The sequence below is a fragment of the Euprymna scolopes genome, chromosome 19 (assembly GCF_053919585.1).
Source record: "Euprymna scolopes isolate OS-2025 chromosome 19, ASM5391958v1, whole genome shotgun sequence".
Taxonomy (NCBI): Eukaryota; Metazoa; Mollusca; class Cephalopoda; order Sepiida; family Sepiolidae; genus Euprymna; species Euprymna scolopes.
In genome coordinates this window covers 127,551,304-127,577,335 of record NC_136500.1, presented here as the reverse complement: position 1 = coordinate 127,577,335, position 26,032 = coordinate 127,551,304, and the positions used below count along the sequence as shown (strand labels likewise).

At 39.5% G+C, this 26,032-nt stretch overlaps 60 non-coding genes across 60 annotated transcripts; all 60 read right to left on the bottom strand.

Moving 5' to 3' along the window:
* Window positions 1-24: 24 nt before the first annotated feature.
* On the bottom strand, window positions 25-96 carry Trnad-guc (transfer RNA aspartic acid (anticodon GUC)). Its single transcript has one exon. It is a non-coding gene; the product is annotated as a tRNA-Asp (tRNA).
* Window positions 97-358: 262 nt separating this feature from the next.
* On the bottom strand, window positions 359-430 carry Trnad-guc (transfer RNA aspartic acid (anticodon GUC)). The gene has a single exon. It is a non-coding gene; the product is annotated as a tRNA-Asp (tRNA).
* A 263-nt stretch (window positions 431-693) lies between these two features.
* Trnad-guc (transfer RNA aspartic acid (anticodon GUC)) lies at window positions 694-765 on the bottom strand. The gene has a single exon. It is a non-coding gene; the product is annotated as a tRNA-Asp (tRNA).
* Window positions 766-1,028: 263 nt separating this feature from the next.
* On the bottom strand, window positions 1,029-1,100 carry Trnad-guc (transfer RNA aspartic acid (anticodon GUC)). The gene has a single exon. It is a non-coding gene; the product is annotated as a tRNA-Asp (tRNA).
* A 263-nt stretch (window positions 1,101-1,363) lies between these two features.
* On the bottom strand, window positions 1,364-1,435 carry Trnan-guu (transfer RNA asparagine (anticodon GUU)). Its single transcript has one exon. It is a non-coding gene; the product is annotated as a tRNA-Asn (tRNA).
* Window positions 1,436-1,698: 263 nt separating this feature from the next.
* Trnad-guc (transfer RNA aspartic acid (anticodon GUC)) lies at window positions 1,699-1,770 on the bottom strand. Its single transcript has one exon. It is a non-coding gene; the product is annotated as a tRNA-Asp (tRNA).
* A 263-nt stretch (window positions 1,771-2,033) lies between these two features.
* Window positions 2,034-2,105, bottom strand: Trnad-guc (transfer RNA aspartic acid (anticodon GUC)). The gene has a single exon. It is a non-coding gene; the product is annotated as a tRNA-Asp (tRNA).
* A 263-nt stretch (window positions 2,106-2,368) lies between these two features.
* Trnad-guc (transfer RNA aspartic acid (anticodon GUC)) lies at window positions 2,369-2,440 on the bottom strand. Its single transcript has one exon. It is a non-coding gene; the product is annotated as a tRNA-Asp (tRNA).
* A 263-nt stretch (window positions 2,441-2,703) lies between these two features.
* Trnad-guc (transfer RNA aspartic acid (anticodon GUC)) lies at window positions 2,704-2,775 on the bottom strand. Its single transcript has one exon. It is a non-coding gene; the product is annotated as a tRNA-Asp (tRNA).
* A 263-nt stretch (window positions 2,776-3,038) lies between these two features.
* Trnad-guc (transfer RNA aspartic acid (anticodon GUC)) lies at window positions 3,039-3,110 on the bottom strand. The gene has a single exon. It is a non-coding gene; the product is annotated as a tRNA-Asp (tRNA).
* Window positions 3,111-3,373: 263 nt separating this feature from the next.
* Window positions 3,374-3,445, bottom strand: Trnad-guc (transfer RNA aspartic acid (anticodon GUC)). The gene has a single exon. It is a non-coding gene; the product is annotated as a tRNA-Asp (tRNA).
* Window positions 3,446-3,708: 263 nt separating this feature from the next.
* On the bottom strand, window positions 3,709-3,780 carry Trnad-guc (transfer RNA aspartic acid (anticodon GUC)). Its single transcript has one exon. It is a non-coding gene; the product is annotated as a tRNA-Asp (tRNA).
* Window positions 3,781-4,043: 263 nt separating this feature from the next.
* Window positions 4,044-4,115, bottom strand: Trnad-guc (transfer RNA aspartic acid (anticodon GUC)). The gene has a single exon. It is a non-coding gene; the product is annotated as a tRNA-Asp (tRNA).
* Window positions 4,116-4,376: 261 nt separating this feature from the next.
* Trnad-guc (transfer RNA aspartic acid (anticodon GUC)) lies at window positions 4,377-4,448 on the bottom strand. Its single transcript has one exon. It is a non-coding gene; the product is annotated as a tRNA-Asp (tRNA).
* Window positions 4,449-4,710: 262 nt separating this feature from the next.
* Window positions 4,711-4,782, bottom strand: Trnay-gua (transfer RNA tyrosine (anticodon GUA)). Its single transcript has one exon. It is a non-coding gene; the product is annotated as a tRNA-Tyr (tRNA).
* Window positions 4,783-5,044: 262 nt separating this feature from the next.
* Window positions 5,045-5,116, bottom strand: Trnad-guc (transfer RNA aspartic acid (anticodon GUC)). The gene has a single exon. It is a non-coding gene; the product is annotated as a tRNA-Asp (tRNA).
* A 262-nt stretch (window positions 5,117-5,378) lies between these two features.
* Trnad-guc (transfer RNA aspartic acid (anticodon GUC)) lies at window positions 5,379-5,450 on the bottom strand. The gene has a single exon. It is a non-coding gene; the product is annotated as a tRNA-Asp (tRNA).
* A 263-nt stretch (window positions 5,451-5,713) lies between these two features.
* Trnad-guc (transfer RNA aspartic acid (anticodon GUC)) lies at window positions 5,714-5,785 on the bottom strand. The gene has a single exon. It is a non-coding gene; the product is annotated as a tRNA-Asp (tRNA).
* A 263-nt stretch (window positions 5,786-6,048) lies between these two features.
* On the bottom strand, window positions 6,049-6,120 carry Trnad-guc (transfer RNA aspartic acid (anticodon GUC)). The gene has a single exon. It is a non-coding gene; the product is annotated as a tRNA-Asp (tRNA).
* Window positions 6,121-6,383: 263 nt separating this feature from the next.
* Trnad-guc (transfer RNA aspartic acid (anticodon GUC)) lies at window positions 6,384-6,455 on the bottom strand. Its single transcript has one exon. It is a non-coding gene; the product is annotated as a tRNA-Asp (tRNA).
* A 263-nt stretch (window positions 6,456-6,718) lies between these two features.
* On the bottom strand, window positions 6,719-6,790 carry Trnad-guc (transfer RNA aspartic acid (anticodon GUC)). The gene has a single exon. It is a non-coding gene; the product is annotated as a tRNA-Asp (tRNA).
* A 263-nt stretch (window positions 6,791-7,053) lies between these two features.
* On the bottom strand, window positions 7,054-7,125 carry Trnad-guc (transfer RNA aspartic acid (anticodon GUC)). The gene has a single exon. It is a non-coding gene; the product is annotated as a tRNA-Asp (tRNA).
* Window positions 7,126-7,388: 263 nt separating this feature from the next.
* Window positions 7,389-7,460, bottom strand: Trnad-guc (transfer RNA aspartic acid (anticodon GUC)). The gene has a single exon. It is a non-coding gene; the product is annotated as a tRNA-Asp (tRNA).
* A 262-nt stretch (window positions 7,461-7,722) lies between these two features.
* Trnad-guc (transfer RNA aspartic acid (anticodon GUC)) lies at window positions 7,723-7,794 on the bottom strand. The gene has a single exon. It is a non-coding gene; the product is annotated as a tRNA-Asp (tRNA).
* Window positions 7,795-8,056: 262 nt separating this feature from the next.
* On the bottom strand, window positions 8,057-8,128 carry Trnay-gua (transfer RNA tyrosine (anticodon GUA)). The gene has a single exon. It is a non-coding gene; the product is annotated as a tRNA-Tyr (tRNA).
* Window positions 8,129-8,390: 262 nt separating this feature from the next.
* Trnad-guc (transfer RNA aspartic acid (anticodon GUC)) lies at window positions 8,391-8,462 on the bottom strand. Its single transcript has one exon. It is a non-coding gene; the product is annotated as a tRNA-Asp (tRNA).
* A 262-nt stretch (window positions 8,463-8,724) lies between these two features.
* Trnad-guc (transfer RNA aspartic acid (anticodon GUC)) lies at window positions 8,725-8,796 on the bottom strand. Its single transcript has one exon. It is a non-coding gene; the product is annotated as a tRNA-Asp (tRNA).
* A 263-nt stretch (window positions 8,797-9,059) lies between these two features.
* On the bottom strand, window positions 9,060-9,131 carry Trnad-guc (transfer RNA aspartic acid (anticodon GUC)). Its single transcript has one exon. It is a non-coding gene; the product is annotated as a tRNA-Asp (tRNA).
* Window positions 9,132-9,394: 263 nt separating this feature from the next.
* Window positions 9,395-9,466, bottom strand: Trnad-guc (transfer RNA aspartic acid (anticodon GUC)). Its single transcript has one exon. It is a non-coding gene; the product is annotated as a tRNA-Asp (tRNA).
* A 263-nt stretch (window positions 9,467-9,729) lies between these two features.
* Trnad-guc (transfer RNA aspartic acid (anticodon GUC)) lies at window positions 9,730-9,801 on the bottom strand. Its single transcript has one exon. It is a non-coding gene; the product is annotated as a tRNA-Asp (tRNA).
* Window positions 9,802-10,731: 930 nt separating this feature from the next.
* Window positions 10,732-10,803, bottom strand: Trnad-guc (transfer RNA aspartic acid (anticodon GUC)). Its single transcript has one exon. It is a non-coding gene; the product is annotated as a tRNA-Asp (tRNA).
* A 262-nt stretch (window positions 10,804-11,065) lies between these two features.
* On the bottom strand, window positions 11,066-11,137 carry Trnad-guc (transfer RNA aspartic acid (anticodon GUC)). Its single transcript has one exon. It is a non-coding gene; the product is annotated as a tRNA-Asp (tRNA).
* Window positions 11,138-11,400: 263 nt separating this feature from the next.
* Window positions 11,401-11,472, bottom strand: Trnad-guc (transfer RNA aspartic acid (anticodon GUC)). The gene has a single exon. It is a non-coding gene; the product is annotated as a tRNA-Asp (tRNA).
* A 263-nt stretch (window positions 11,473-11,735) lies between these two features.
* On the bottom strand, window positions 11,736-11,807 carry Trnad-guc (transfer RNA aspartic acid (anticodon GUC)). Its single transcript has one exon. It is a non-coding gene; the product is annotated as a tRNA-Asp (tRNA).
* Window positions 11,808-12,070: 263 nt separating this feature from the next.
* Window positions 12,071-12,142, bottom strand: Trnad-guc (transfer RNA aspartic acid (anticodon GUC)). The gene has a single exon. It is a non-coding gene; the product is annotated as a tRNA-Asp (tRNA).
* A 262-nt stretch (window positions 12,143-12,404) lies between these two features.
* On the bottom strand, window positions 12,405-12,476 carry Trnad-guc (transfer RNA aspartic acid (anticodon GUC)). The gene has a single exon. It is a non-coding gene; the product is annotated as a tRNA-Asp (tRNA).
* A 263-nt stretch (window positions 12,477-12,739) lies between these two features.
* On the bottom strand, window positions 12,740-12,811 carry Trnad-guc (transfer RNA aspartic acid (anticodon GUC)). The gene has a single exon. It is a non-coding gene; the product is annotated as a tRNA-Asp (tRNA).
* A 263-nt stretch (window positions 12,812-13,074) lies between these two features.
* Trnad-guc (transfer RNA aspartic acid (anticodon GUC)) lies at window positions 13,075-13,146 on the bottom strand. Its single transcript has one exon. It is a non-coding gene; the product is annotated as a tRNA-Asp (tRNA).
* A 263-nt stretch (window positions 13,147-13,409) lies between these two features.
* Trnad-guc (transfer RNA aspartic acid (anticodon GUC)) lies at window positions 13,410-13,481 on the bottom strand. Its single transcript has one exon. It is a non-coding gene; the product is annotated as a tRNA-Asp (tRNA).
* Window positions 13,482-13,744: 263 nt separating this feature from the next.
* Trnad-guc (transfer RNA aspartic acid (anticodon GUC)) lies at window positions 13,745-13,816 on the bottom strand. Its single transcript has one exon. It is a non-coding gene; the product is annotated as a tRNA-Asp (tRNA).
* Window positions 13,817-14,079: 263 nt separating this feature from the next.
* On the bottom strand, window positions 14,080-14,151 carry Trnad-guc (transfer RNA aspartic acid (anticodon GUC)). The gene has a single exon. It is a non-coding gene; the product is annotated as a tRNA-Asp (tRNA).
* A 263-nt stretch (window positions 14,152-14,414) lies between these two features.
* Trnad-guc (transfer RNA aspartic acid (anticodon GUC)) lies at window positions 14,415-14,486 on the bottom strand. The gene has a single exon. It is a non-coding gene; the product is annotated as a tRNA-Asp (tRNA).
* A 262-nt stretch (window positions 14,487-14,748) lies between these two features.
* On the bottom strand, window positions 14,749-14,820 carry Trnad-guc (transfer RNA aspartic acid (anticodon GUC)). The gene has a single exon. It is a non-coding gene; the product is annotated as a tRNA-Asp (tRNA).
* Window positions 14,821-15,083: 263 nt separating this feature from the next.
* On the bottom strand, window positions 15,084-15,155 carry Trnae-cuc (transfer RNA glutamic acid (anticodon CUC)). The gene has a single exon. It is a non-coding gene; the product is annotated as a tRNA-Glu (tRNA).
* A 263-nt stretch (window positions 15,156-15,418) lies between these two features.
* Trnad-guc (transfer RNA aspartic acid (anticodon GUC)) lies at window positions 15,419-15,490 on the bottom strand. The gene has a single exon. It is a non-coding gene; the product is annotated as a tRNA-Asp (tRNA).
* A 262-nt stretch (window positions 15,491-15,752) lies between these two features.
* On the bottom strand, window positions 15,753-15,824 carry Trnad-guc (transfer RNA aspartic acid (anticodon GUC)). Its single transcript has one exon. It is a non-coding gene; the product is annotated as a tRNA-Asp (tRNA).
* Window positions 15,825-16,086: 262 nt separating this feature from the next.
* On the bottom strand, window positions 16,087-16,158 carry Trnad-guc (transfer RNA aspartic acid (anticodon GUC)). Its single transcript has one exon. It is a non-coding gene; the product is annotated as a tRNA-Asp (tRNA).
* A 262-nt stretch (window positions 16,159-16,420) lies between these two features.
* Window positions 16,421-16,492, bottom strand: Trnad-guc (transfer RNA aspartic acid (anticodon GUC)). The gene has a single exon. It is a non-coding gene; the product is annotated as a tRNA-Asp (tRNA).
* Window positions 16,493-16,754: 262 nt separating this feature from the next.
* Trnad-guc (transfer RNA aspartic acid (anticodon GUC)) lies at window positions 16,755-16,826 on the bottom strand. Its single transcript has one exon. It is a non-coding gene; the product is annotated as a tRNA-Asp (tRNA).
* A 263-nt stretch (window positions 16,827-17,089) lies between these two features.
* Window positions 17,090-17,161, bottom strand: Trnad-guc (transfer RNA aspartic acid (anticodon GUC)). The gene has a single exon. It is a non-coding gene; the product is annotated as a tRNA-Asp (tRNA).
* A 263-nt stretch (window positions 17,162-17,424) lies between these two features.
* Window positions 17,425-17,496, bottom strand: Trnad-guc (transfer RNA aspartic acid (anticodon GUC)). Its single transcript has one exon. It is a non-coding gene; the product is annotated as a tRNA-Asp (tRNA).
* A 263-nt stretch (window positions 17,497-17,759) lies between these two features.
* On the bottom strand, window positions 17,760-17,831 carry Trnad-guc (transfer RNA aspartic acid (anticodon GUC)). Its single transcript has one exon. It is a non-coding gene; the product is annotated as a tRNA-Asp (tRNA).
* A 1,265-nt stretch (window positions 17,832-19,096) lies between these two features.
* On the bottom strand, window positions 19,097-19,168 carry Trnad-guc (transfer RNA aspartic acid (anticodon GUC)). Its single transcript has one exon. It is a non-coding gene; the product is annotated as a tRNA-Asp (tRNA).
* A 597-nt stretch (window positions 19,169-19,765) lies between these two features.
* Window positions 19,766-19,837, bottom strand: Trnad-guc (transfer RNA aspartic acid (anticodon GUC)). Its single transcript has one exon. It is a non-coding gene; the product is annotated as a tRNA-Asp (tRNA).
* Window positions 19,838-20,434: 597 nt separating this feature from the next.
* On the bottom strand, window positions 20,435-20,506 carry Trnad-guc (transfer RNA aspartic acid (anticodon GUC)). The gene has a single exon. It is a non-coding gene; the product is annotated as a tRNA-Asp (tRNA).
* A 264-nt stretch (window positions 20,507-20,770) lies between these two features.
* Window positions 20,771-20,842, bottom strand: Trnad-guc (transfer RNA aspartic acid (anticodon GUC)). Its single transcript has one exon. It is a non-coding gene; the product is annotated as a tRNA-Asp (tRNA).
* A 263-nt stretch (window positions 20,843-21,105) lies between these two features.
* Trnad-guc (transfer RNA aspartic acid (anticodon GUC)) lies at window positions 21,106-21,177 on the bottom strand. The gene has a single exon. It is a non-coding gene; the product is annotated as a tRNA-Asp (tRNA).
* Window positions 21,178-21,774: 597 nt separating this feature from the next.
* Trnad-guc (transfer RNA aspartic acid (anticodon GUC)) lies at window positions 21,775-21,846 on the bottom strand. The gene has a single exon. It is a non-coding gene; the product is annotated as a tRNA-Asp (tRNA).
* Window positions 21,847-22,109: 263 nt separating this feature from the next.
* Window positions 22,110-22,181, bottom strand: Trnad-guc (transfer RNA aspartic acid (anticodon GUC)). The gene has a single exon. It is a non-coding gene; the product is annotated as a tRNA-Asp (tRNA).
* Window positions 22,182-22,444: 263 nt separating this feature from the next.
* On the bottom strand, window positions 22,445-22,516 carry Trnad-guc (transfer RNA aspartic acid (anticodon GUC)). The gene has a single exon. It is a non-coding gene; the product is annotated as a tRNA-Asp (tRNA).
* Between the last annotated feature and the right edge of the window lie 3,516 nt (window positions 22,517-26,032).

Sequence of the window (26,032 nt, the reverse complement as noted above, 5' to 3'; positions counted from 1 at the left end):
GTAGAAGTAGAAAGATAAAAAATCCTCCCCGGCGGGGAATTGAACCCCGGTCTCCCGCGTGACAGGCGGGGATACTTACCACTATACTACCGAGGATTCGGATATTTACCTACTCTAATAATGCGCTAAACTTAAACAGATTTCAAAAATAAGCTGCCACAAAAAGCAAATGGCGGCGGCGTTATCTTTAACATTTGTAAACATAGACGCATAAAAACATCCAAGCACGAACTTTACGATGGGTATGAGGAAAATTCAAGTTAATGTTTGAAAAGCTAGTTTTTTGCAGAAACACATCTTTCCACAACATCCAGTTACAAAGTCCAGTTAGATTAGTAGAAGTAGAAAGATAAAAATCCTCCCCGGCGGGGAATTGAACCCCGGTCTCCCGCGTGACAGGCGGGGATACTTACCACTATACTACCGAGGATTCGGATATTTACCTACTCTAATAATGCGCTAAACTTAAACAGATTTCAAAAATAAGCTGCCACAAAAAGCAAATGGCGGCGGCGTTTTCTTTAACATTTGTGAACATAGCCGCATAAAAACATCCAAGCACGATGTTTACGATGGGTATGAGGAAATTTCAAGTTAATGTTTGAAAAGCTAGCTTTTTGCAGAAACACATCTTTCTACAACATCCAGTTACAAAGTCCAGTTAGATTAGTAGAAGTAGAAAGATAAAAAATCCTCCCCGGCGGGGAATTGAACCCCGGTCTCCCGCGTGACAGGCGGGGATACTTACCACTATACTACCGAGGATTCGGATATTTACCTACTCTAATAATGCGCTAAACTTAAACAGATTTCAAAAATAAGCTGCCACAAAAAGCAAATGGCGGCGGCGTTTTCTTTAACATTTGTAAACATAGACGCATAAAAACATCCAAGCACGAACTTTACGATGGGTATGAGGAAAATTGAAGTTAATGTTTGAAAAGCTAGTTTTTTGCAGAAACACATCTTTCCACAACATCCAGTTACAAAGTCCAATTAGATTAGTAGAAGTAGAAAGATAAAAAATCCTCCCCGGCGGGGAATTGAACCCCGGTCTCCCGCGTGACAGGCGCGGATACTTACCACTATACTACCGAGGATTCGGATATTTACCTACTCTAATAATGCGCTAAACTTAAACAGATTTCAAAAATAAGCTGCCACAAAAAGCAAATAGCGTGCGCGTTTTCTTTAACATTTGTAAACATAGACGCATGAAAACATCCAAGAACGAAGTTTACGATGGGTATGAGGAAAATTCAAGTTAATGTTTGAAAAGCTAGTTTTTTGCAGAAACACATCTTTCCACAACATCCAGTTAAAAAGTCCAGTTAGATTAGTAGAAGTAGAAAGATAAAAAATCCTCCCCGGCGGGGAATTGAACCCCGGTCTCCCGCGTAACAGGCGGGGATACTTACCACTATACTACCGAGGATTCGGATATTTACCTACTCTAATAAGGCGCTAAACTTAAACAGATTTCAAAAATAAGCTGCCACAAAAAGCAAATGGCGGCGGCGTTTTCTTTAACATTTGTAAACATAGACGCATAAAAACATCCAAGCAAGAAGTTTACGATGGGTATGAGGAAAATTCAAGTTAATATTTGAAAAGCTAGTTTTTTGCAGAAACACATCTTTCCACAACATCCAGTTTCAAAGTCCAGTTAGATTAGAAGAAGTAGAAAGATAAAAAATCCTCCCCGGCGGGGAATTGAACCCCGGTCTCCCGCGTGACAGGCGGGGATACTTACCACTATACTACCGAGGATTCGGTTATTTACCTACTCTAATAATGCGCTAAATTTAAACAGATTTCAAAAATAAGCTGCCACAAAAAGCAAATGGCGGCGGCGTTTTCTTTAACATTTGTAAACATAGACGCATAAAAACATCCAAGCAAGAAGTTTACGATGGGTATGAGGAAAATTCAAGTTAATATTTGAAAAGCTAGTTTTTTGCAGAAACACATCTTTCCACAACATCCAGTTACAAAGTCCAGTTAGATTAGAAGAAGTAGAAAGATAAAAAATCCTCCCCGGCGGGGAATTGAACCCCGGTCTCCCGCGTGACAGGCGGGGATACTTACCACTATACTACCGAGGATTCGGATATTTACCTACTCTAATAATGCGCTAAACTTAAACAGATTTCAAAAATAAGCTGCCACAAAAAGCAAATGGCGGCGGCGTTTTATTTAACATTTGTGAACATAGACGCATAAAAACATCCAAGCACGATGTTTACGATGGGTATGAGGAAAATTCAAGTTAATGTTTGAAAAGCTAGTTTTTTGCAGAAACACATCTTTCAACAACATCCAGTTACAAAGTCCAGTTAGATTAGTAGAAGTAGAAAGATAAAAAATCCTCCCCGGCGGGGAATTGAACCCCGGTCTCCCGCGTGACAGGCGGGGATACTTACCACTATACTACCGAGGATTCGGATATTTACCTACTCTAATAATGCGCTAAACTTAAACAGATTTCAAAAATAAGCTGCCACAAAAAGCAAATGGCGGCGGCGTTTTCTTTAACATTTGTGAACATAGACGCATAAAAACATCCAAGCACGATGTTTACGATGGGTATGAGGAAAATTCAAGTTAATGTTTGAAAAGCTAGCTTTTTGCAGAAACACATCTTTCTACAACATCCAGTTACAAAGTCCAGTTAGATTAGTAGAAGTAGAAAGATAAAAAATCCTCCCCGGCGGGGAATTGAACCCCGGTCTCCCGCGTGACAGGCGGGGATACTTACCACTATACTACCGAGGATTCGGATATTTACCTACTCTAATAATGCGCTAAACTTAAACAGATTTCAAAAATAAGCTGCCACAAAAAGCAAATGGCGGCGGCGTTTTCTTTAACATTTGTAAACATAGACGCATAAAAACATCCAAGCACGAAGTTTACGATGGGTATGAGGAAAATTCAAGTTAATGTTTGAAAAGCTAGTTTTTTGCAGAAACACATCTTTCCACAACATCCAGTTACAAAGTCCAATTAGATTAGTAGAAGTAGAAAGATAAAAAATCCTCCACGGCGGGGAATTGAACCCCGGTCTCCCGCGTGACAGGCGGGGATACTTACCACTATACTACCGAGGATTCGGATATTTACCTACTCTAATAATGCGCTAAACTTAAACAGATTTCAAAAATAAGCTGCCACAAAAAGCAAATAGCGGCGGCGTTTTCTTTAACATTTGTAAACATAGACGCATAAAAACATCCAAGCACGAAGTTTACGATGGGTATGAGGAAAATTCAAGTTAATGTTTGAAAAGCTAGTTTTTTGCAGAAACACATCTTTCCACAACATCCAGTTAAAAAGTCCAGTTAGATTAGTAGAAGTAGAAAGATAAAAAATCCTCCCCGGCGGGGAATTGAACCCCGGTCTCCCGCGTGACAGGCGGGGATACTTACCACTATACTACCGAGGATTCGGATATTTACCTACTCTAATAATGCGCTAAACTTAAACAGATTTAAAAAATAAGCTGCCACAAAAAGCAAATGGCGGCGGCGTTTTCTTTAACATTTGTAAACATAGACGCATAAAAACATCCAAGCACGAAGTTTACGATGGGTATGAGGAAAATTCAAGTTAATGTTTGAAAAGCTAGTTTTTTGCAGAAACACATCTTTCCACAACATGCAGTTACAAAGTCCAATTAGATTAGTAGAAGTAGAAAGATAAAAAATCCTCCCCGGCGGGGAATTGAACCCCGGTCTCCCGCGTGACAGGCGCGGATACTTACCACTATACTACCGAGGATTCGGATATTTACCTACTCTAATAATGCGCTAAACTTAAACAGATTTCAAAAATAAGCTGCCACAAAAAGCAAATAGCGTGCGCGTTTTCTTTAACATTTGTAAACATAGACGCATAAAAACATCCAAGCACGAAGTTTACGATGGGTATGAGGAAAATTCAAGTTAATGTTTGAAAAGCTAGTTTTTTGCAGAAACACATCTTTCCACAACATCCAGTTAAAAAGTCCAGTTAGATTAGTAGAAGTAGAAAGATAAAAAATCCTCCCCGGCGGGGAATTGAACCCCGGTCTCCCGCGTGACAGGCGGGGATACTTACCACTATACTACCGAGGATTCGGATATTTACCTACTCTAATAATGCGCTAAACTTAAACAGATTTCAAAAATAAGCTGCCACAAAAAGCAAATGGCGGCGGCGTTTTCTTTAACATATTAAACATAGACGCATAAAAACATCCAAGCACGAAGTTTACGATGGGTATGAGGAAAATTCAAGTTAATATTTGAAAGGTAGTTTTTTGCAGAAACACATCTTTCCACAACATCCAGTTACAAAGTCCAGTTAGATTAGTAGAAGTAGAAAGATAAAAAATCCTCCCCGGCGGGGAATTGAACCCCGGTCTCCCGCGTGACAGGCGGGGATACTTACCACTATACTACCGAGGATTCGGATATTTACCTACTCTAATAATGCGCTAAACTTAAACAGATTTCAAAAATAAGCTGCCACAAAAAGCAAATGGCGGCGGCGTTTTCTTTAACATTTGTAAACATAGACGCATAAAAACATCAAAGCACGAAGTTTACGATGGGTATGAGGAAAATTCAGGTGAATATTTGAAAGGTAGTTTTTTGCAGAAACACATCTTTCCACAACATCCAGTTACAAAGTCCAGTTAGATTAGTAGAAGTAGAAAGATAAAAAATCCTCCCCGGCGGGGAATTGAACCCCGGTCTCCCGCGTTACAGGCGGGGATACTTACCACTATACTACCAAGGATTCGGATATTTACCTGCTCTAATAATGCGCTAAACTTAAACAGATTTCAAAAATAAGCTGCCACAAAAAGCAAATGGCGGCGGCATTTCTTTAACATTTGTAAACATAGACGCATAAAAACATCCAAGCACGAAGTTTACGATGGGTATGAGGAAAATTCAAGTTAATGTTTGAAAAGCTAGTTTTTTGCAGAAACACATCTTTCCACAACATCCAGTTACAAAGTCCAGTTAGATTAGTAGAAGTAGAAAGATAAAAAATCCTCCCCGGCGGGGAATTGAACCCCGGTCTCCCGCGTGACAGGCGGGGATACTTACCACTATACTACCGAGGATTCGGATATTTACCTACTCTAATAATGCGCTAAACTTAAACAGATTTCAAAAATAAGCTGCCACAAAAAGCAAATGGCGGCGGCGTTTTCTTTAACATTTGTAAACATAGACGCATAAAAACATCCAAGCACGAAGTTTACGATGGGTATGAGGAAAATTCAGGTGAATATTTGAAAGGTAGTTTTTTGCAGAAACACATCTTTCCACAACATCCAGTTACAAAGTCCAGTTAGATTAGTAGAAGTAGAAAGATAAAAAATCCTCCCCGGCGGGGAATTGAACCCCGGTCTCCCGCGTGACAGGCGGGGATACTTACCACTATACTACCGAGGATTCGGATATTTACCTACTCTAATAATGCGCTAAACTTAAACAGATTTCAAAAATAAGCTGCCACAAAAAGCAAATGGCGGCGGCGTTATCTTTAACATTTGTAAACATAGACGCATAAAAACATCCAAGCACGAACTTTACGATGGGTATGAGGAAAATTCAAGTTAATATTTGAAAAGCTAGTTTTTTGCAGAAACACATCTTTCCACAACATCCAGTTACAAAGTCCAGTTAGATTAGTAGAAGTAGAAAGATAAAAAATCCTCCCCGGCGGGGAATTGAACCCCGGTCTCCCGCGTGACAGGCGGGGATACTTACCACTATACTACCGAGGATTCGGATATTTACCTACTCTAATAATGCGCTAAACTTAAACAGATTTCAAAAATAAGCTGCCACAAAAAGCAAATGGCGGCGGCGTTATCTTTAACATTTGTAAACATAGACGCATAAAAACATCCAAGCACGAAGTTTACGATGGGTATGAGGAAAATTCAAGTTAATATTTGAAAAGCTAGTTTTTTGCAGAAACACATCTTTCCACAACATCCAGTTACAAAGTCCAGTTAGATTAGTAGAAGTAGAAAGATAAAAAATCCTCCCCGGCGGGGAATTGAACCCCGGTCTCCCGCGTGACAGGCGGGGATGCTTACCACTATACTACCGAGGATTCGGATATTTACCTACTCTAATAATGCGCTAAACTTAAACAGATTTCAAAAATAAGCTGCCACAAAAAGCAAATGGCGGCGGCGTTTTCTTTAACATTTGTAAACATAGACGCATAAAAACATCCAAGCACGAAGTTTACGATGGGTATGAGGAAAATTCAAGTTAATGTTTGAAAAGCTAGTTTTTTGCAGAAACACATCTTTCCACAACATCCAGTTACAAAGTCCAATTAGATTAGTAGAAGTAGAAAGATAAAAAATCCTCCCCGGCGGGGAATTGAACCCCGGTCTCCCGCGTGACAGGCGGGGATACTTACCACTATACTACCGAGGATTCGGATATTTACCTACTCTAATAATGCGCTAAACTTAAACAGATTTCAAAAATAAGCTGCCACAAAAAGCAAATAGCGGCGGCGTTTTCTTTAACATTTGTAAACATAGACGCATAAAAACATCCAAGCACGAAGTTTACGATGGGTATGAGGAAAATTCAAGTTAATGTTTGAAAAGCTAGTTTTTTGCAGAAACACATCTTTCCACAACATCCAGTTAAAAAGTCCAGTTAGATTAGTAGAAGTAGAAAGATAAAAAATCCTCCCCGGCGGGGAATTGAACCCCGGTCTCCCGCGTGACAGGCGGGGATACTTACCACTATACTACCGAGGATTCGGATATTTACCTACTCTAATAATGCGCTAAACTTAAACAGATTTAAAAAATAAGCTGCCACAAAAAGCAAATGGCGGCGGCGTTTTCTTTAACATTTGTAAACATAGACGCATAAAAACATCCAAGCACGAAGTTTACGATGGGTATGAGGAAAATTCAAGTTAATGTTTGAAAAGCTAGTTTTTTGCAGAAACACATCTTTCCACAACATGCAGTTACAAAGTCCAATTAGATTAGTAGAAGTAGAAAGATAAAAAATCCTCCCCGGCGGGGAATTGAACCCCGGTCTCCCGCGTGACAGGCGCGGATACTTACCACTATACTACCGAGGATTCGGATATTTACCTACTCTAATAATGCGCTAAACTTAAACAGATTTCAAAAATAAGCTGCCACAAAAAGCAAATAGCGTGCGCGTTTTCTTTAACATTTGTAAACATAGACGCATAAAAACATCCAAGCACGAAGTTTACGATGGGTATGAGGAAAATTCAAGTTAATGTTTGAAAAGCTAGTTTTTTGCAGAAACACATCTTTCCACAACATCCAGTTAAAAAGTCCAGTTAGATTAGTAGAAGTAGAAAGATAAAAAATCCTCCCCGGCGGGGAATTGAACCCCGGTCTCCCGCGTGACAGGCGGGGATACTTACCACTATACTACCGAGGATTCGGATATTTACCTACTCTAATAATGCGCTAAACTTAAACAGATTTCAAAAATAAGCTGCCACAAAAAGCAAATGGCGGCGGCGTTTTCTTTAACATATTAAACATAGACGCATAAAAACATCCAAGCACGAAGTTTACGATGGGTATGAGGAAAATTCAAGTTAATATTTGAAAAGCTAGTTTTTTGCAGAAACACATCTTTCCACAACATCCAGTTACAAAGTCCAGTTAGATTAGTAGAAGTAGAAAGATAAAAAATCCTCCCCGGCGGGGAATTGAACCCCGGTCTCCCGCGTGACAGGCGGGGATACTTACCACTATACTACCGAGGATTCGGATATTTACCTACTCTAATAATGCGCTAAACTTAAACAGATTTCAAAAATAAGCTGCCACAAAAAGCAAATGGCGGCGGCGTTTTCTTTAACATTTGTAAACATAGACGCATAAAAACATCAAAGCACGAAGTTTACGATGGGTATGAGGAAAATTCAGGTGAATATTTGAAAGGTAGTTTTTTGCAGAAACACATCTTTCCACAACATCCAGTTACAAAGTCCAGTTAGATTAGTAGAAGTAGAAAGATAAAAAATCCTCCCCGGCGGGGAATTGAACCCCGGTCTCCCGCGTTACAGGCGGGGATACTTACCACTATACTACCAAGGATTCGGATATTTACCTGCTCTAATAATGCGCTAAACTTAAACAGATTTCAAAAATAAGCTGCCACAAAAAGCAAATGGCGGCGGCATTTCTTTAACATTTGTAAACATAGACGCATAAAAACATCCAAGCACGAAGTTTACGATGGGTATGAGGAAAATTCAAGTTAATGTTTGAAAAGCTAGTTTTTTGCAGAAACACATCTTTCCACAACATCCAGTTACAAAGTCCAGTTAGATTAGTAGAAGTAGAAAGATAAAAAATCCTCCCCGGCGGGGAATTGAACCCCGGTCTCCCGCGTGACAGGCGGGGATACTTACCACTATACTACCGAGGATTCGGATATTTACCTACTCTAATAATGCGCTAAACTTAAACAGATTTCAAAAATAAGCTGCCACAAAAAGCAAATGGCGGCGGCGTTTTCTTTAACATTTGTAAACATAGACGCATAAAAACATCCAAGCACGAAGTTTACGATGGGTATGAGGAAAATTCAGGTGAATATTTGAAAGGTAGTTTTTTGCAGAAACACATCTTTCCACAACATCCAGTTACAAAGTCCAGTTAGATTAGTAGAAGTAGAAAGATAAAAAATCCTCCCCGGCGGGGAATTGAACCCCGGTCTCCCGCGTGACAGGCGGGGATACTTACCACTATACTACCGAGGATTCGGATATTTACCTACTCTAATAATGCGCTAAACTTAAACAGATTTCAAAAATAAGCTGCCACAAAAAGCAAATGGCGGCGGCGTTATCTTTAACATTTGTAAACATAGACGCATAAAAACATCCAAGCACGAACTTTACGATGGGTATGAGGAAAATTCAAGTTAATATTTGAAAAGCTAGTTTTTTGCAGAAACACATCTTTCCACAACATCCAGTTACAAAGTCCAGTTAGATTAGTAGAAGTAGAAAGATAAAAAATCCTCCCCGGCGGGGAATTGAACCCCGGTCTCCCGCGTGACAGGCGGGGATACTTACCACTATACTACCGAGGATTCGGATATTTACCTACTCTAATAATGCGCTAAACTTAAACAGATTTCAAAAATAAGCTGCCACAAAAAGCAAATGGCGGCGGCGTTATCTTTAACATTTGTAAACATAGACGCATAAAAACATCCAAGCACGAACTTTACGATGGGTATGAGGAAAATTCAAGTTAATATTTGAAAAGCTAGTTTTTTGCAGAAACACATCTTTCCACAACATCCAGTTACAAAGTCCAGTTAGATTAGTAGAAGTAGAAAGATAAAAAATCCTCCCCGGCGGGGAATTGAACCCCGGTCTCCCGCGTGACAGGCGGGGATGCTTACCACTATACTACCGAGGATTCGGATATTTACCTACTCTAATAATGCGCTAAACTTAAACAGATTTCAAAAATAAGCTGCCACAAAAAGCAAATGGCGGCGGCGTTTTCTTTAACATTTGTAAACATAGACGCATAAATACATCCAAGCAGGAAGTTTACGATGGGTATGAGGAAAATTCAAGTTAATGTTTGAAAAGCTAGTTTTTTGCAGAAACACATCTTTCCACAACATCCAGTTACAAAGTCCAGTTAGATTAGTAGAAGTAGAAAGATAAAAAATCCTCCCCGGCGGGGAATTGAACCCCGGTCTCCCGCGTGACAGGCGGGGATACTTACCACTATACTACCGAGGATTCGGATATTTACCTACTCTAATAATGCGCTAAACTTAAACAGATTTCAAAGATAAGCTGCCACAAAAAGCAAATGGCGGCGGCGTTTTCTTTAACATTTGTAAACATAGACGCATAAATACATCCAAGCACGAAGTTTACGATGGGTATGAGGAAAATTCAAGTTAATGTTTGAAAAGCTAGTTTTTTGCAGAAACACATCTTTCCACAACATCCAGTTACAAAGTCCAATTAGATTAGTAGAAGTAGAAAGATAAATATCCTGCCAGGCGGGGAATTGAACCCCGGTCTCCCGCGTGACAGGTGGGGATACTTACCACTATACTACCGAGGATTCGGATATTTACCTACTCTAATAATGCGCTAAACTTAAACAGATTTCAAAAATAAGCTGCCACAAAAAGCAAATGGCGGCGGCGTTATCTTTAACATTTGTAAACATAGACGCATAAATACATCCAAGCACGAAGTTTACGATGGGTATGAGGAAAATTCAAGTTAATGTTTGAAAAGCTAGTTTTTTGCAGAAACACATCTTTCCACAACATCCAGTTACAAAGTCCAATTAGATTAGTAGAAGTAGAAAGATAAATATCCTGCCAGGCGGGGAATTGAACCCCGGTCTCCCGCGTGACAGGTGGGGATACTTACCACTATACTACCGAGGATTCGGATATTTACCTACTCTAATAATGCGCTAAACTTAAACAGATTTCAAAAATAAGCTGCCACAAAAAGCAAATGGCGGCGGCGTTTTCTTTAACATTTGTAAACATAGACGCATAAAAACATCCAAACACGAAGTTTACGATGGGTATGAGGAAAATTCAGGTGAATATTTGAAAGGTAGTTTTTTGCAGAGACACATCTTTCCACAACATCCAGTTACAAAGTCCAGTTAGATTAGTAGAAGTAGAAAGATAAAAAATCCTCCCCGGCGGGGAATTGAACCCCGGTCTCCCGCGTGACAGGCGGGGATACTAACCACTATACTACCGAGGATTCGGATATGTACCTACTCTAATAATGCGCTAAACTTAAACAGATTTCAAAAATAAGCTGCCACAAAAAGCAAATGGCGGCGGCGTTATCTTTAACATTTGTAAACAGAGACGCATAAAAACATCCAAGCACGAACTTTACGATGGGTATGAGGAAAATTCAAGTTAATGTTTGAAAAGCTAGTTTTTTGCAGAAACACATCTTTCCACAACATCCAGTTACAAAGTCCAGTTAGATTAGTAGAAGTAGAAAGATAAAAATCCTCCCCGGCGGGGAATTGAACCCCGGTCTCCCGCGTGACAGGCGGGGATACTTACCACTATACTACCGAGGATTCGGATATTTACCTACTCTAATAATGCGCTAAACTTAAACAGATTTCAAAAATAAGCTGCCACAAAAAGCAAATGGCGGCGGCGTTTTCTTTAACATTTGTGAACATAGACGCATAAAAACATCCAAGCACGATGTTTACGATGGGTATGAGGAAAATTCAAGTTAATGTTTGAAAAGCTAGCTTTTTGCAGAAACACATCTTTCTACAACATCCAGTTACAAAGTCCAGTTAGATTAGTAGAAGTAGAAAGATAAAAAATCCTCCCCGGCGGGGAATTGAACCCCGGTCTCCCGCGTGACAGGCGGGGATACTTACCACTATACTACCGAGGATTCGGATATTTACCTACTCTAATAATGCGCTAAACTTAAACAGATTTAAAAAATAAGCTGCCACAAAAAGCAAATGGCGGCGGCGTTTTCTTTAACATTTGTAAACATAGACGCATAAAAACATCCAAGCACGAAGTTTACGATGGGTATGAGGAAAATTCAAGTTAATGTTTGAAAAGCTAGTTTTTTGCAGAAACACATCTTTCCACAACATCCAGTTACAAAGTCCAATTAGATTAGTAGAAGTAGAAAGATAAAAAATCCTCCCCGGCGGGGAATTGAACCCCGGTCTCCCGCGTGACAGGCGCGGATACTTACCACTATACTACCGAGGATTCGGATATTTACCTACTCTAATAATGCGCTAACCTTAAACAGATTTCAAAAATAAGCTGCCACAAAAAGCAAATAGCGTGCGCATTTTCTTTAACATTTGTAAACATAGACGCATAAAAACATTCAAGCACGAAGTTTACGATGGGTATGAGGAAAATTCAAGTTAATGTTTGAAAAGCTAGTTTTTTGCAGAAACACATCTTTCCACAACATCCAGTTAAAAAGTCCAGTTAGATTAGTAGAAGTAGAAAGATAAAAAATCCTCCCCGGCGGGGAATTGAACCCCGGTCTCCCGCGTGACAGGCGGGGATACTTACCACTATACTACCGAGGATTCGGATATTTACCTACTCTAATAATGCGCTAAACTTAAACAGATTTCAAAAATAAGCTGCCACAAAAAGCAAATGGCGGCGGCGTTTTCTTTAACATTTGTAAACATAGACGCATAAAAACATCCAAGCACGAAGTTTACGATGGGTATGAGGAAAATTCAGGTGAATATTTCAAAGGTAGTTTTTTGCAGAAACACATCTTTCCACAACATCCAGTTACAAAGTCCAGTTAGATTAGTAGAAGTAGAAAGATAAAAAATCCTCCCCGGCGGGGAATTGAACCCCGGTCTCCCGCGTGACAGGCGGGGATACTTACCACTATACTACCGAGGATTCGGATATTTACCTACTCTAATAATGCGCTAAATTTAAACAGATTTCAAAAATAAACTGCCACAAAAAGCAAATGGCGGCGGCGTTTTCTTTAACATTTGTAAACATAGACGCATAAAAACATCCAAGCAAGAAGTTTACGATGGGTATGAGGAAAATTCAAGTTAATATTTGAAAAGCTAGTTTTTTGCAGAAACACATCTTTCCACAACATCCAGTTTCAAAGTCCAGTTAGATTAGAAGAAGTAGAAAGATAAAAAATCCTCCCCGGCGGGGAATTGAACCCCGGTCTCCCGCGTGACAGGCGGGGATACTTACCACTATACTACCGAGGATTCGGATATTTACCTACTCTAATAATGCGCTAAATTTAAACAGATTTCAAAAATAAGCTGCCACAAAAAGCAAATGGCGGCGGCGTTTTCTTTAACATTTGTAAACATAGACGCATAAAAACATCCAAGCAAGAAGTTTACGATGGGTATGAGGAAAATTCAAGTTAATATTTGAAAAGCTAGTTTTTTGCAGAAACACATCTTTCCACAACATCCAGTTACAAAGTCCAGTTAGATTAGAAGAAGTAGAAAGATAAAAAATCCTCCCCGGCGGGGAATTGAACCCCGGTCTCCCGCGTGACAGGCGGGGATACTTACCACTATACTGCCGAGGATTCGGATATTTACCTACTCTAATAATGCGCTAAACTTAAACAGATTTCAAAAATAAGCTGCCACAAAAAGCAAATAGCGGCGGCGTTTTCTTTAACATTTGTAAACATAGACGCATAAAAACATCCAAGCACGAAGTTTACGATGGGTATGAGGAAAATTCAAGTTAATGTTTGAAAAGCTAGTTTTTTGCAGAAACACATCTTTCCACAACATCCAGTTACAAAGTCCAGTTAGATTAGTAGAAGTAGAAAGATAAAAAATCCTCCCCGGCGGGGAATTGAACCCCGGTCTCCCGCGTGACAGGCGGGGATACTTACCACTATACTACCGATGATTCGGATATTTACCTACTCTAATAATGCGCTAAACTTAAACAGATTTCAAAAATAAGCTGCCACAAAAAGCAAATGGCGGCGGCGTTTTCTTTAACATTTGTGAACATAGACGCATAAAAACATCCAAGCACGATGTTTACGATGGGTATGAGGAAAATTCAAGTTAATGTTTGAAAAGCTAGCTTTTTGCAAAAACACATCTTTCTACAACATCCAGTTACAAAGTCCAGTTAGATTAGTAGAAGTAGAAAGATAAAAAATCCTCCCCGGCGGGGAATTGAACCCCGGTCTCCCGCGTGACAGCCGGGGATACTTACCACTATACTACCGAGGATTCGGATATTTACCTACTCTAATAATGCGCTAAACTTAAACAGATTTCAAAAATAAGCTGCCACAAAAAGCAAATGGCGGCGGCGTTTTCTTTAACATTTGTAAACATAGACGCATAAAAACATCCAAGCACGAACTTTACGATGGGTATGAGGAAAATTCAAGTAAATGTTTGAAAAGCTAGTTTTTTGCAGAAACACATCTTTCCACAACATCCAGTTACAAAGTCCAATTAGATTAGTAGAAGTAGAAAGATAAAAAATCCTCCCCGGCGGGGAATTGAACCCCGGTCTCCCGCGTGACAGGCGGGGATACTTACCACTATACTGCCGAGGATTCGGATATTTACCTACTCTAATAATGCGCTAAACTTAAACAGATTTCAAAAATAAGCTGCCACAAAAAGCAAATAGCGGCGGCGTTTTCTTTAACATTTGTAAACATAGACGCATAAAAACATCCAAGCACGAAGTTTACGATGGGTATGAGGAAAATTCAAGTTAATGTTTGAAAAGCTAGTTTTTTGCAGAAACACATCTTTCCACAACATCCAGTTAAAAAGTCCAGTTAGATTAGTAGAAGTAGAAAGATAAAAAATCCTCCCCGGCGGGGAATTGAACCCCGGTCTCCCGCGTGACAGGCGGGGATACTTACCACTATACTACCGAGGATTCGGATATTTACCTACTCTAATAATGCGCTAAACTTAAACAGATTTCAAAAATAAGCTGCCACAAAAAGCAAATGGCGGCGGCGTTTTCTTTAACATTTGTAAACATAGACGCATAAAAACATCCAAGCACGAAGTTTACGATGGGTATGAGGAAAATTCAGGTGAATATTTCAAAGGTAGTTTTTTGCAGAAACACATCTTTCCACAACATCCAGTTACAAAGTCCAGTTAGATTAGTAGAAGTAGAAAGATAAAAACTCCTCCCCGGCGGGGAATTGAACCCCGGTCTCCCGCGTGACAGGCGGGGATACTTACCACTATACTACCAAGGATTCGGATATTTACCTACTCTAATAATGCGCTAAACTTAAACAGATTTCAAAAATAAGCTGCCACAAAAAGCAAATGGCGGCGGCGTTTTCTTTAACATTTGTAAACATAGACGCATAAAAACATCCAAGCACGAACTTTACGATGGGTATGAGGAAAATTCAAGTTAATGTTTGAAAAGCTAGTTTTTTGCAGAAACACATCTTTCCACAACATCCAGTTACAAAGTCCAGTTAGATTAGTAGAAGTAGAAAGATGAAAAATCCTCCCCGGCGGGGAATTGAACCCCGGTCTCCCGCGTGAGAGGCGGGGATACTTACCACTATACTACCGAGGATTCGGATATTTACCTACTCTAATAATGCGCTAAACTTAAACAGATTTCAAAAATAAGCTGCCACAAAAAGCAAATGGCGGCGGCGTTTTCTTTAACATTTGTAAACATAGACGCATAAAAAACTCCAAGCACGAAGTTTACTATGGGTATGAGGAAAATTCAAGTTAATGTTTGAAAAGCTAGTTTTTTGCAGAAACACATCTTTCCACAACATCCAGTTACAAAGTCCAGTTAGATTAGTAGAAGTAGAAAGATAAAAAATCCTCCCCGGCGGGGAATTGAACCCCGGTCTCCCGCGTGACCGGCGGGGATACTTACCACTATACTACCGAGGATTCGGATATTTACCTACTCTAATAATGCGCTAAACTTAAACAGATTTCAAAAATAAGCTGCCACAAAAAGCAAATGGCGGCGGCGTTTTCTTTAACATATTAAACATAGACGCATAAAAACATCCAAGCACGAAGTTTACGATGGGTATGAGGAAAATTCAAGTTAATATTTTAAAAGCTAGTTTTTTGCAGAAACACATCTTTCCACAACATCCAGTTACAAAGTCCAGTTAGATTAGTAGAAGTAGAAAGATAAAAAATCCTCCCCGGCGGGGAATTGAACCCCGGTCTCCCGCGTGACAGGCGGGGATACTTACCACTATACTACCGAGGATTCGGATATTTACCTACTCTAATAATGCGCTAAACTTAAACAGATTTCAAAAATAAGCTGCCACAAAAAGCAAATGGCGGCGGCGTTTTCTTTAACATTTGTAAACATAGACGCATAAAAACATCAAAGCACGAAGTTTACGATGGGTATGAGGAAAATTCAGGTGAATATTTCAAAGGTAGTTTTTTGCAGAAACACATCTTTCCACAACATCCAGTTACAAAGTCCAGTTAGATTAGTAGAAGTAGAAAGATAAAAAATCCTCCCCGGCGGGGAATTGAACCCCGGTCTCCCGCGTGACAGGCGGGGATACTTACCACTATACTACCAAGGATTCGGATATTTACCTACTCTAATAATGCGCTAAACTTAAACAGATTTCAAAAATAAGCTGCCACAAAAAGCAAATGGCGGCGGCATTTCTTTAACATTTGTAAACATAGACGCATAAAAACATCCAAGCACGAAGTTTACGATGGGTATGAGGAAAATTCAAGTTAATGTTTGAAAAGCTAGTTTTTTGCAGAAACACATCTTTCCACAACATCCAGTTACAAAGTCCAGTTAGATTAGTAGAAGTAGAAAGATAAAAAATCCTCCCCGGCGGGGAATTGAACCCCGGTCTCCCGCGTGACAGGCGGGGATACTTACCACTATACTACCGAGGATTCGGATATTTACCTACTCTAATAATGCGCTAAACTTAAACAGATTTCAAAAATAAGCTGCCACAAAAAGCAAATGGCGGCGGCGTTTTCTTTAACATTTGTAAACATAGACGCATAAAAACATCCAAGCACGAAGTTTACGATGGGTATGAGGAAAATTCAGGTGAATATTTGAAAGGTAGTTTTTTGCAGAAACACATCTTTCCACAACATCCAGTTACAAAGTCCAGTTAGATTAGTAGAAGTAGAAAGATAAAAAATCCTCCCCGGCGGGGAATTGAACCCCGGTCTCCCGCGTGACAGGCGGGGATACTTACCACTATACTACCGAGGATTCGGATATTTACCTACTCTAATAATGCGCTAAACTTAAACAGATTTCAAAAATAAGCTGCCACAAAAAGCAAATGGCGGCGGCGTTATCTTTAACATTTGTAAACATAGACGCATAAAAACATCCAAGCACGAACTTTACGATGGGTATGAGGAAAATTCAAGTTAATATTTGAAAAGCTAGTTTTTTGCAGAAACACATCTTTCCACAACATCCAGTTACAAAGTCCAGTTAGATTAGTAGAAGTAGAAAGATAAAAAATCCTCCCCGGCGGGGAATTGAACCCCGGTCTCCCGCGTGACAGGCGGGGATACTTACCACTATACTACCGAGGATTCGGATATTTACCTACTCTAATAATGCGCTAAACTTAAACAGATTTCAAAAATAAGCTGCCACAAAAAGCAAATGGCGGCGGCGTTATCTTTAACATTTGTAAACATAGACGCATAAAAACATCCAAGCACGAACTTTACGATGGGTATGAGGAAAATTCAAGTTAATATTTGAAAAGCTAGTTTTTTGCAGAAACACATCTTTCCACAACATCCAGTTACAAAGTCCAGTTAGATTAGTAGAAGTAGAAAGATAAAAAATCCTCCCCGGCGGGGAATTGAACCCCGGTCTCCCGCGTGACAGGCGGGGATACTTACCACTATACTACCGAGGATTCGGATATTTACCTACTCTAATAATGCGCTAAACTTAAACAGATTTCAAAAATAAGCTGCCACAAAAAGCAAATGGCGGCGGCGTTTTCTTTAACATTTGTAAACATAGACGCATAAATACATCCAAGCAGGAAGTTTACGATGGGTATGAGGAAAATTCAAGTTAATGTTTGAAAAGCTAGTTTTTTGCAGAAACACATCTGTCCACAACATCCAGTTACAAAGTCCAGTTAGATTAGTAGAAGTAGAAAGATAAAAAATCCTCCCCGGCGGGGAATTGAACCCCGGTCTCCCGCGTGACAGGCGGGGATACTTACCACTATACTACCGAGGATTCGGATATTTACCTACTCTAATAATGCGCTAAACTTAAACAGATTTCAAAAATAAGCTGCCACAAAAAGCAAATGGCGGCGGCGTTTTCTTTAACATTTGTAAACATAGACGCATAAATACATCCAAGCACGAAGTTTACGATGGGTATGAGGAAAATTCAAGTTAATGTTTGAAAAGCTAGTTTTTTGCAGAAACACATCTTTCCACAACATCCAGTTACAAAGTCCAATTAGATTAGTAGAAGTAGAAAGATAAATATCCTGCCAGGCGGGGAATTGAACCCCGGTCTCCCGCGTGACAGGTGGGGATACTTACCACTATACTACCGAGGATTCGGATATTTACCTACTCTAATAATGCGCTAAACTTAAACAGATTTCAAAAATAAGCTGCCACAAAAAGCAAATGGCGGCGGCGTTATCTTTAACATTTGTAAACATAGACGCATAAATACATCCAAGCACGAAGTTTACGATGGGTATGAGGAAAATTCAAGTTAATGTTTGAAAAGCTAGTTTTTTGCAGAAACACATCTTTCCACAACATCCAGTTACAAAGTCCAATTAGATTAGTAGAAGTAGAAAGATAAATATCCTGCCAGGCGGGGAAATTGAACCCCGGTCTCCCGCGTGACAGGTGGGGATACTTACCACTATGCTACCGAGGATTCGGATATTTACCTACTCTAATAATGCGCTAAACTTAAACAGATTTCAAAAATAAGCTGCCACAAAAAGCAAATGGCGGCGGCGTTTTCTTTAACATTTGTAAACATAGACGCATAAAAACATCCAAACACGAACTTTACGATGGGTATGAGGAAAATTCAGGTGAATATTTGAAAGGTAGTTTTTTGCAGAGACACATCTTTCCACAACATCCAGTTACAAAGTCCAGTTAGATTAGTAGAAGTAGAAAGATAAAAAATCCTCCCCGCCGGGAATTGAACCCCGGTCTCCCGCGTGACAGGCGGGGATACTTACCACTATACTACCGAGGATTCGGATATTTACCTACTCTAATAATGCGCTAAACTTAAACAGATTTCAAAAATAAGCTGCCACAAAAAGCAAATGGCGGCGGCGTTATCTTTAACATTTGTAAACATAGACGCATAAAAACATCCAAGCACGAACTTTACGATGGGTATGAGGAAAATTCAAGTTAATGTTTGAAAAGCTAGTTTTTTGCAGAAACACATCTTTCCACAACATCCAGTTACAAAGTCCAGTTAGATTAGTAGAAGTAGAAAGATAAAAAATCCTCCCCGGCGGGGAATTGAACCCCGGTCTCCCGCGTGACAGGCGGGGATACTTACCACTATACTACCGAGGATTCGGATATTTACCTACTCTAATAATGCGCTAAACTTAAACAGATTTCAAAAATAAGCTGCCACAAAAAGCAAATGGCGGCGGCGTTTTCTTTAACATTTGTAAACATAGACGCATAAATACATCCAAGCACGAAGTTTACGATGGGTATGAGGAAAATTCAAGTTAATGTTTGAAAAGCTAGTTTTTTGCAGAAACACATCTTTCCACAACATCCAGTTACAAAGTCCAATTAGATTAGTAGAAGTAGAAAGATAAAAAATCCTGCCAGGCGGGGAATTGAACCCCGGTCTCCCGCGTGACAGGTGGGGATACTTACCACTATACTACCGAGGATTCGGATATTTACCTACTCTAATAATGCGCTAAACTTAAACAGATTTCAAAAATAAGCTGCCACAAAAAGCAAATGGCGGCGGCGTTTTCTTTAATATTTGTAAACATAGACGCATAAAAACATCCAAGCACGAAGTTTACGATGGGTATGAGGAAAATTCAGGTGAATATTTGAAAGGTAGTTTTTTGCAGAAACACATCTTTCCACAACATCCAGTTACAAAGTCCAGTTAGATTAGTAGAAGTAGAAAGATAAAAAATCCTCCCCGGCGGGGAATTGAACCCCGGTCTCCCGCGTGACAGGCGGGGATACTTACCACTATACTACCGAGGATTCGGATATTTACCTACTCTAATAATGCGCTAAACTTAAACAGATTTCAAAAATAAGCTGCCACAAAAAGCAAATGGCGGCGGCGTTTTCTTTAACATTTGTAAACATAGACGCATAAAAACATCCAAGCACGAAGTTTACGATGGGTATGAGGAAAATTCAAGTTAATGTTTGAAAAGCTAGTTTTTTGCAGAAACACATCTTTCCACAACATCCAGTTACAAAGTCCAATTAGATTAGTAGAAGTAGAAAGATAAAAAATCCTGCCAGGCGGGGAATTGAACCCCGGTCTCCCGCGTGACAGGTGGGGATACTTACCACTATACTACCGAGGATTCGGATATTTACCTACTCTAATAATGCGCTAAACTTAAACAGATTTCAAAAATAAGCTGCCACAAAAAGCAAATGGCGGCGGCGTTTTCTTTAACATTTGTAAACATAGACGCATAAAAACATCCAAGCACGAAGTTTACGATGGGTATGAGGAAAATTCAGGTGAATATTTGAAAGGTAGTTTTTTGCAGAAACACATCTTTCCACAACATCCAGTTACAAAGTCCAGTTAGATTAGTAGAAGTAGAAAGATAAAAAATCCTCCCCGGCAGGGAATTGAACCCCGGTCTCCCGCGTGACAGGCGGGGATACTTACCACTATACTACCGAGGATTCGGATATTTACCTACTCTAATAATGCGCTAAACTTAAACAGATTTCAAAAATAAGCTGCCACAAAAAGCAAATGGCGGCGGCGTTATCTTTAACATTTGTAAACATAGACGCATAAAAACATCCAAGCACGAACTTTACGATGGGTATGAGGAAAATTCAAGTTAATGTTTGAAAAGCTAGTTTTTTGCAGAAACACATCTTTCCACAACATCCAGTTACAACGTCCAGTTAGATTAGTAGAAGTAGAAAGATAAAAAAATCCTCCCCGGCGGGGAATTGAACCCCGGTCTCCCGCGTGACAGGCGGGGATACTTACCACTATACTACCGAGGATTCGGATATTTACCTACTCTAATAATGCGCTAAACTTAAACAGATTTCAAAAATAAGCTGCCACAAAAAGCAAATGGCGGCGGCGTTATCTTTAACATTTGTAAACATAGACGCATAAAAACATCCAAGCACGAACTTTACGAGTGGTATGAGGAAAATTCAAGTTAATGTTTGAAAAGCTAGTTTTTTGCAGAAACACATCTTTCCACAACATCCAGTTACAAAGTCCAGTTAGATTAGTAGAAGTAGAAAGATAAAAAATCCTCCCCGGCGGGGAATTGAACCCCGGTCTCCCGCGTGACAGGCGGGGATACTTACCACTATACTACCGAGGATTCGGATATTTACCTACTCTAATAATGCGCTAAACTTAAACAGATTTCAAAAATAAGCTGCCACAAAAAGCAAATGGCGGCGGCGTTTTCTTTAACATTTGTAAACATAGACGCATAAATACATCCAAGCACGAAGTTTACGATGGGTATGAGGAAAATTGAAGTTAATGTTTGAAAAGCTAGTTTTTTGCAGAAACACATCTTTCCACAACATCCAGTTACAAAGTCCAATTAGATTAGTAGAAGTAGAAAGATAAAAAATCCTGCCAGGCGGGGAATTGAACCCCGGTCTCCCGCGTGACAGGTGGGGATACTTACCACTATACTACCGAGGATTCGGATATTTACCTACTCTAATAATGCGCTAAACTTAAACAGATTTCAAAAATAAGCTGCCACAAAAAGCAAATGGCGGCGGCGTTTTCTTTAACATTTGTAAACATAGACGCATAAAAACATCCAAGCACGAAGTTTACGATGGGTATGAGGAAAATTCAGGTGAATATTTGAAAGGTAGTTTTTTGCAGAAACACATTTTTCCACAACATCCAGTTACAAAGTCCAGTTAGATTAGTAGAAGTAGAAAGATAAAAAATCCTCCCCGGCGGGGAATTGAACCCCAGTCTCCCGCGTGACAGGCGGGGATACTTACCACTATACTACCGAGGATTCGGATATTTACCTACTCTAATAATGCGCTAAACTTAAACAGATTTCAAAAATAAGCTGCCACAAAAAGCAAATGGCGGCGGCGTTATCTTTAACATTTGTAAACATAGACGCATAAAAACATCCAAGCACGAAGTTTACGATGGGTATGAGGAAAATTCAAGTTAATGTTTGAAAAGCTAGTTTTTTGCAGAAACACATCTTTCCACAACATCCAGTTACAACGTCCAGTTAGATTAGTAGAAGTAGAAAGATAAAAAATCCTCCCCGGCGGGGAATTGAACCCCGGTCTCCCGCGTGACAGGCGGGGATACTTACCACTATACTACCGAGGATTCGGATATTTACCTACTCTAATAATGCGCTAAACTTAAACAGATTTCAAAAATAAGCTGCCACAAAAAGCAAATGGCGGCGGCGTTTTCTGTAACAGTTGTAAACATAGACTCATAAAAACATCCAAGCACGAAGTTTACGATGGGTATGAGGAAAATTCAAGTGAATGTTTGAAAAGCTAGTTTTTTGCAGAAACACATCTTTCCACAACATCCAGTTACAAAGTCCAGTTAGATTAGTAGAAGTAGAAAGATAAAAAATCCTCCCCGGCGGGGAATTGAACCCCGGTCTCCCACGTGACAGGCGGGGATACTTACCACTATACTACCGAGGATTCGGATATTTATCTTCTCTAATAATGCGCTAAAACTCAACAGATTTCAAAAATAATCCACATCTAGCATCAATTGAAATGAATGGCTCTCCTCTTCAGGGGGCCTCAAGTTGTGACAAGCTTCTGGGCTTGACCATTACTCCTGATCTTAAATCGCACACGTACATCAAATCTGTTGCCAAGGCCACTGGAAAAATGGTGGGATCTTTCTATCGATCCAGTAGATATCTCACTGCTGATGCAATTCTCTATCTATATAAGAACCAGGTACGTCCAAGGATGGAATACTGTTGCCACATCTGGGCAGGAGCTGCTAGAAAGGACTTGTCCTGCCTTGATAGTATTCAAAATAGACTTTGTAGCCTCGTAGGAGATGTCCTTTTCTCTTCCCTGCAGCCTCTTTCTCACAGAAGAGATGTTGCGAGTTTGTCTCTGATGTATCGTTATTTTCATGGAAAGTGTTCGACTGAGCTTCAGTCTATGGTCCCCCCTCGCCTAACTTTCACAAGAAACACTTGTCTAGCTGTAAACACTATCAATAATTCCCCCCACTCTTTATCTGTGCCTAAACCTAAACGTAGATTCCATGAACAAAGCTTCTTTCTTAGAACTGCACGCCTGTGGAATTGTCTTCCGGTAACCTGCTTTCCGGCTGACTACAATATGGTTGTGTTCAAGTCTAACGTAAATAAGTTCTTGATGAGCCGTTCCATACAAGTTATCAAATTTACTGAATTTTCATTACTAATGATTACTATATTGTCCAATTTCTACTGTACACTCTTTAACCCTTATCCTTGAGTGGTCTCTTGGCCTTGATAATGTGGTGATGCCTATGTAAAAAAAAAAACAAAAGTGTATGGTTGCAAGAACAATACAGACAACTGAATAAAATTAAATATATATATTGTTTATTCTCATCAAATCAAAGATTTATAGTAGTAGAGGAGTCGTTACCAGTAGCAACGAGTCTGGTTGATGTCGGTTAGTTCACCAGCGATAAGTTGGTGACGGTGACGACGACGTTGAGACGATTCCCAAGGAAGGCAAGACTGCCTCATGATCGAAGGAGGGATTCCTTTTATAGTCGGTCTTTGGCTCGAATCGGATCAAAAAAAATATTTCCTATATTGTGTCTCGGATTAGTCAGTAAGTCGCGTTTTCTGATCACGTGATATGTCGCTTGCTACGTCCGCATGGGGAACGCAGTTTTGTTTTTGTTTTTCGCAGAGCGTGCTTAGGCGTAATCAAAATTGTGTACGTGACTGAAATTTTAAAGTGCAGGGAAATGCGTGCACAATTGCGCTTTTTAACAGAGTGGATAATACAGTAATTGCGTAAGATATGTTATATAATATGCAGAATGATTTTCTTTTCTCTTTTTTTTTACATGGTAGTCACCACTTATCAAGGCCCGGAAGCCACTCAGGGATAAGGATTATTGCGTGTACAGTAATCAATGAGATAGTATCGTAGTAATCGTTAGTATTGGAGATTTGATAAAGTGTCTTACTTAAGGGGGCAGTTCATCAGGAATTTGTTTTTGTTGGACTTGAAGAAATCCAGGTTGTAGTCAGGTGGGGAACAGGCAAATGGAACAGAGTTCCACAGGCGTGCACTTCTAAGACAGAAGCTTTGCTCATGGAATCTACGTTTTGATTTAGGCACAGATAAAGAGTGGGGAAAATTAATGACAGTGGTTTCAGCTACACAGGTGTTTATCGTGGAAGATTGGCGAGGGGGGACCAGGGATTGGAGCTCAGACGAGCACTTGCCATGAAATTAATGATAAAGCAGAGACAGGCTATATGTTCTAAATCGTTCACAGGCAAAAACAACAGATAAAAGCTCTCGCTCAATGTTTGCATATCTTTGCCCTGTTTCTGTTCGTGCCTTCGAGGCAAATATGGGAAGGTTGCAGGAATTAAACCTCTGTCATATCTATCCACTTGTAAACTTGTTTCTTTCGATGGGTAACAGTAGGTGAAGAACGTTTCCTGGCAAATCAAGTCTTTGATTTTCTGTTGTGGTTTCTGGTGACTGACAGTCCATTGGTATTCAGGTTTTGTCTTTAACTGATCTCCCATGAGTGCCGTTAAATCAGACATATGCAGAACGAAAGGTATTAAGTAGGTGATAGTTCCTAAAACCCTTTTCAAATCTGTGATGTTGATTGCTTGCTTTATTGCTTCTACCTTACTTGGCTCTGGTCTTATATCATCATTGGGGTTTGTTTAACGGTACACATAGATTCGAAAAAGTTGTCAAAAAAAAAATAACAAATATATAACAAATAAATGTTATCAAAGGCAAGATAAGTTACTTTTCTACCTAACTGGATAATTTTTTAGTGTTTTTATTTAATGTAACATGTTTATTCAGATCGAAAAACATACAGTGTTTACGGATGTATTGGAAAATTGAAAATGGCGGCAGACTTTCTGTTGAACACGGTAAGTTTTGGAAAATGAGTTAAAAATAAAAAAAATTTTAAAAACTATACAAAATACTGTTAAAAACTCACTCAGTATATGTTACCGTGACATAGTCTGACATATATTCGGTGGGTTTTTAACATTATTTTTAAAAAATTAGTCTTAAACTTAAAAAAAAAAAATACAAAGGATAAAACTTTTAAAGCTGCGTTTACAATTCCAATACAACTATCGTTTCGTTTCCATTTCTTGTAATGTTAAAAACTATATGTTGGTGTTATTATTATTATAAACTGGTTATCCTTTACGGAGATGGTCCCGACGTCCGCCTCGTTCTGAGTTAGGGGAGAGGCCGTCTGACATAGGCGGTGTCGAGGCAGAAAATTACCCTAACCCTAAAACCCCTTCAGCATGGATTTGGCAAGCATGAGTCAATTTTGGAGTTCCTACAATGAGGCGAAAAATTTTTTTTGAGAAAATAATATTTCGCGAAAAGAAGGACCTATGTGCGTCATTTGTCAAAGACAAATGACAGAAGTAAAAAGGAACAAAAAGTATTGTTGGAGGTGCCCTTCTTCGCATAAAGAAATGCACATTTCGATAAAGAAAGGCAGTTTTTTAGAAGGAGTTCAGCTGCCACTGACGACATTCATTAAAGTATTATATTTTGGGGGCATATAAGATCCCTGTAACACAATGTGCCAATATGTGCACAATAATAGAGAAAACGGCCATTGAAGGGGTAATTTTCTGCCTCGACACCGCCTACGTCAGACGGCCTCTTCCCGAACTCAGAACGAGGCGGACGTTGGGACCATCTCCGTAAAGGTTATCCTATAAACTTTGTTACTGTAAAAAAAAAAAAAAAAAAAGTCGCCACAGCTTTAAAAGTTTAATCCTTGTTTTATCAAAAAGTTCCATTCTTTGCATTTTTTTTTAAAGGTTAAAGACTAATTTCTTAAAAACCTTACCAAAACATTTACTTTTTATTTAAAAAAAAAAAAAAAAAAAATTCGCGGCTTCTTTTTTTAAATGTTTTGATCTAATGAAAATATTGTTGCTTCGTTGATTTTCTCTTAAT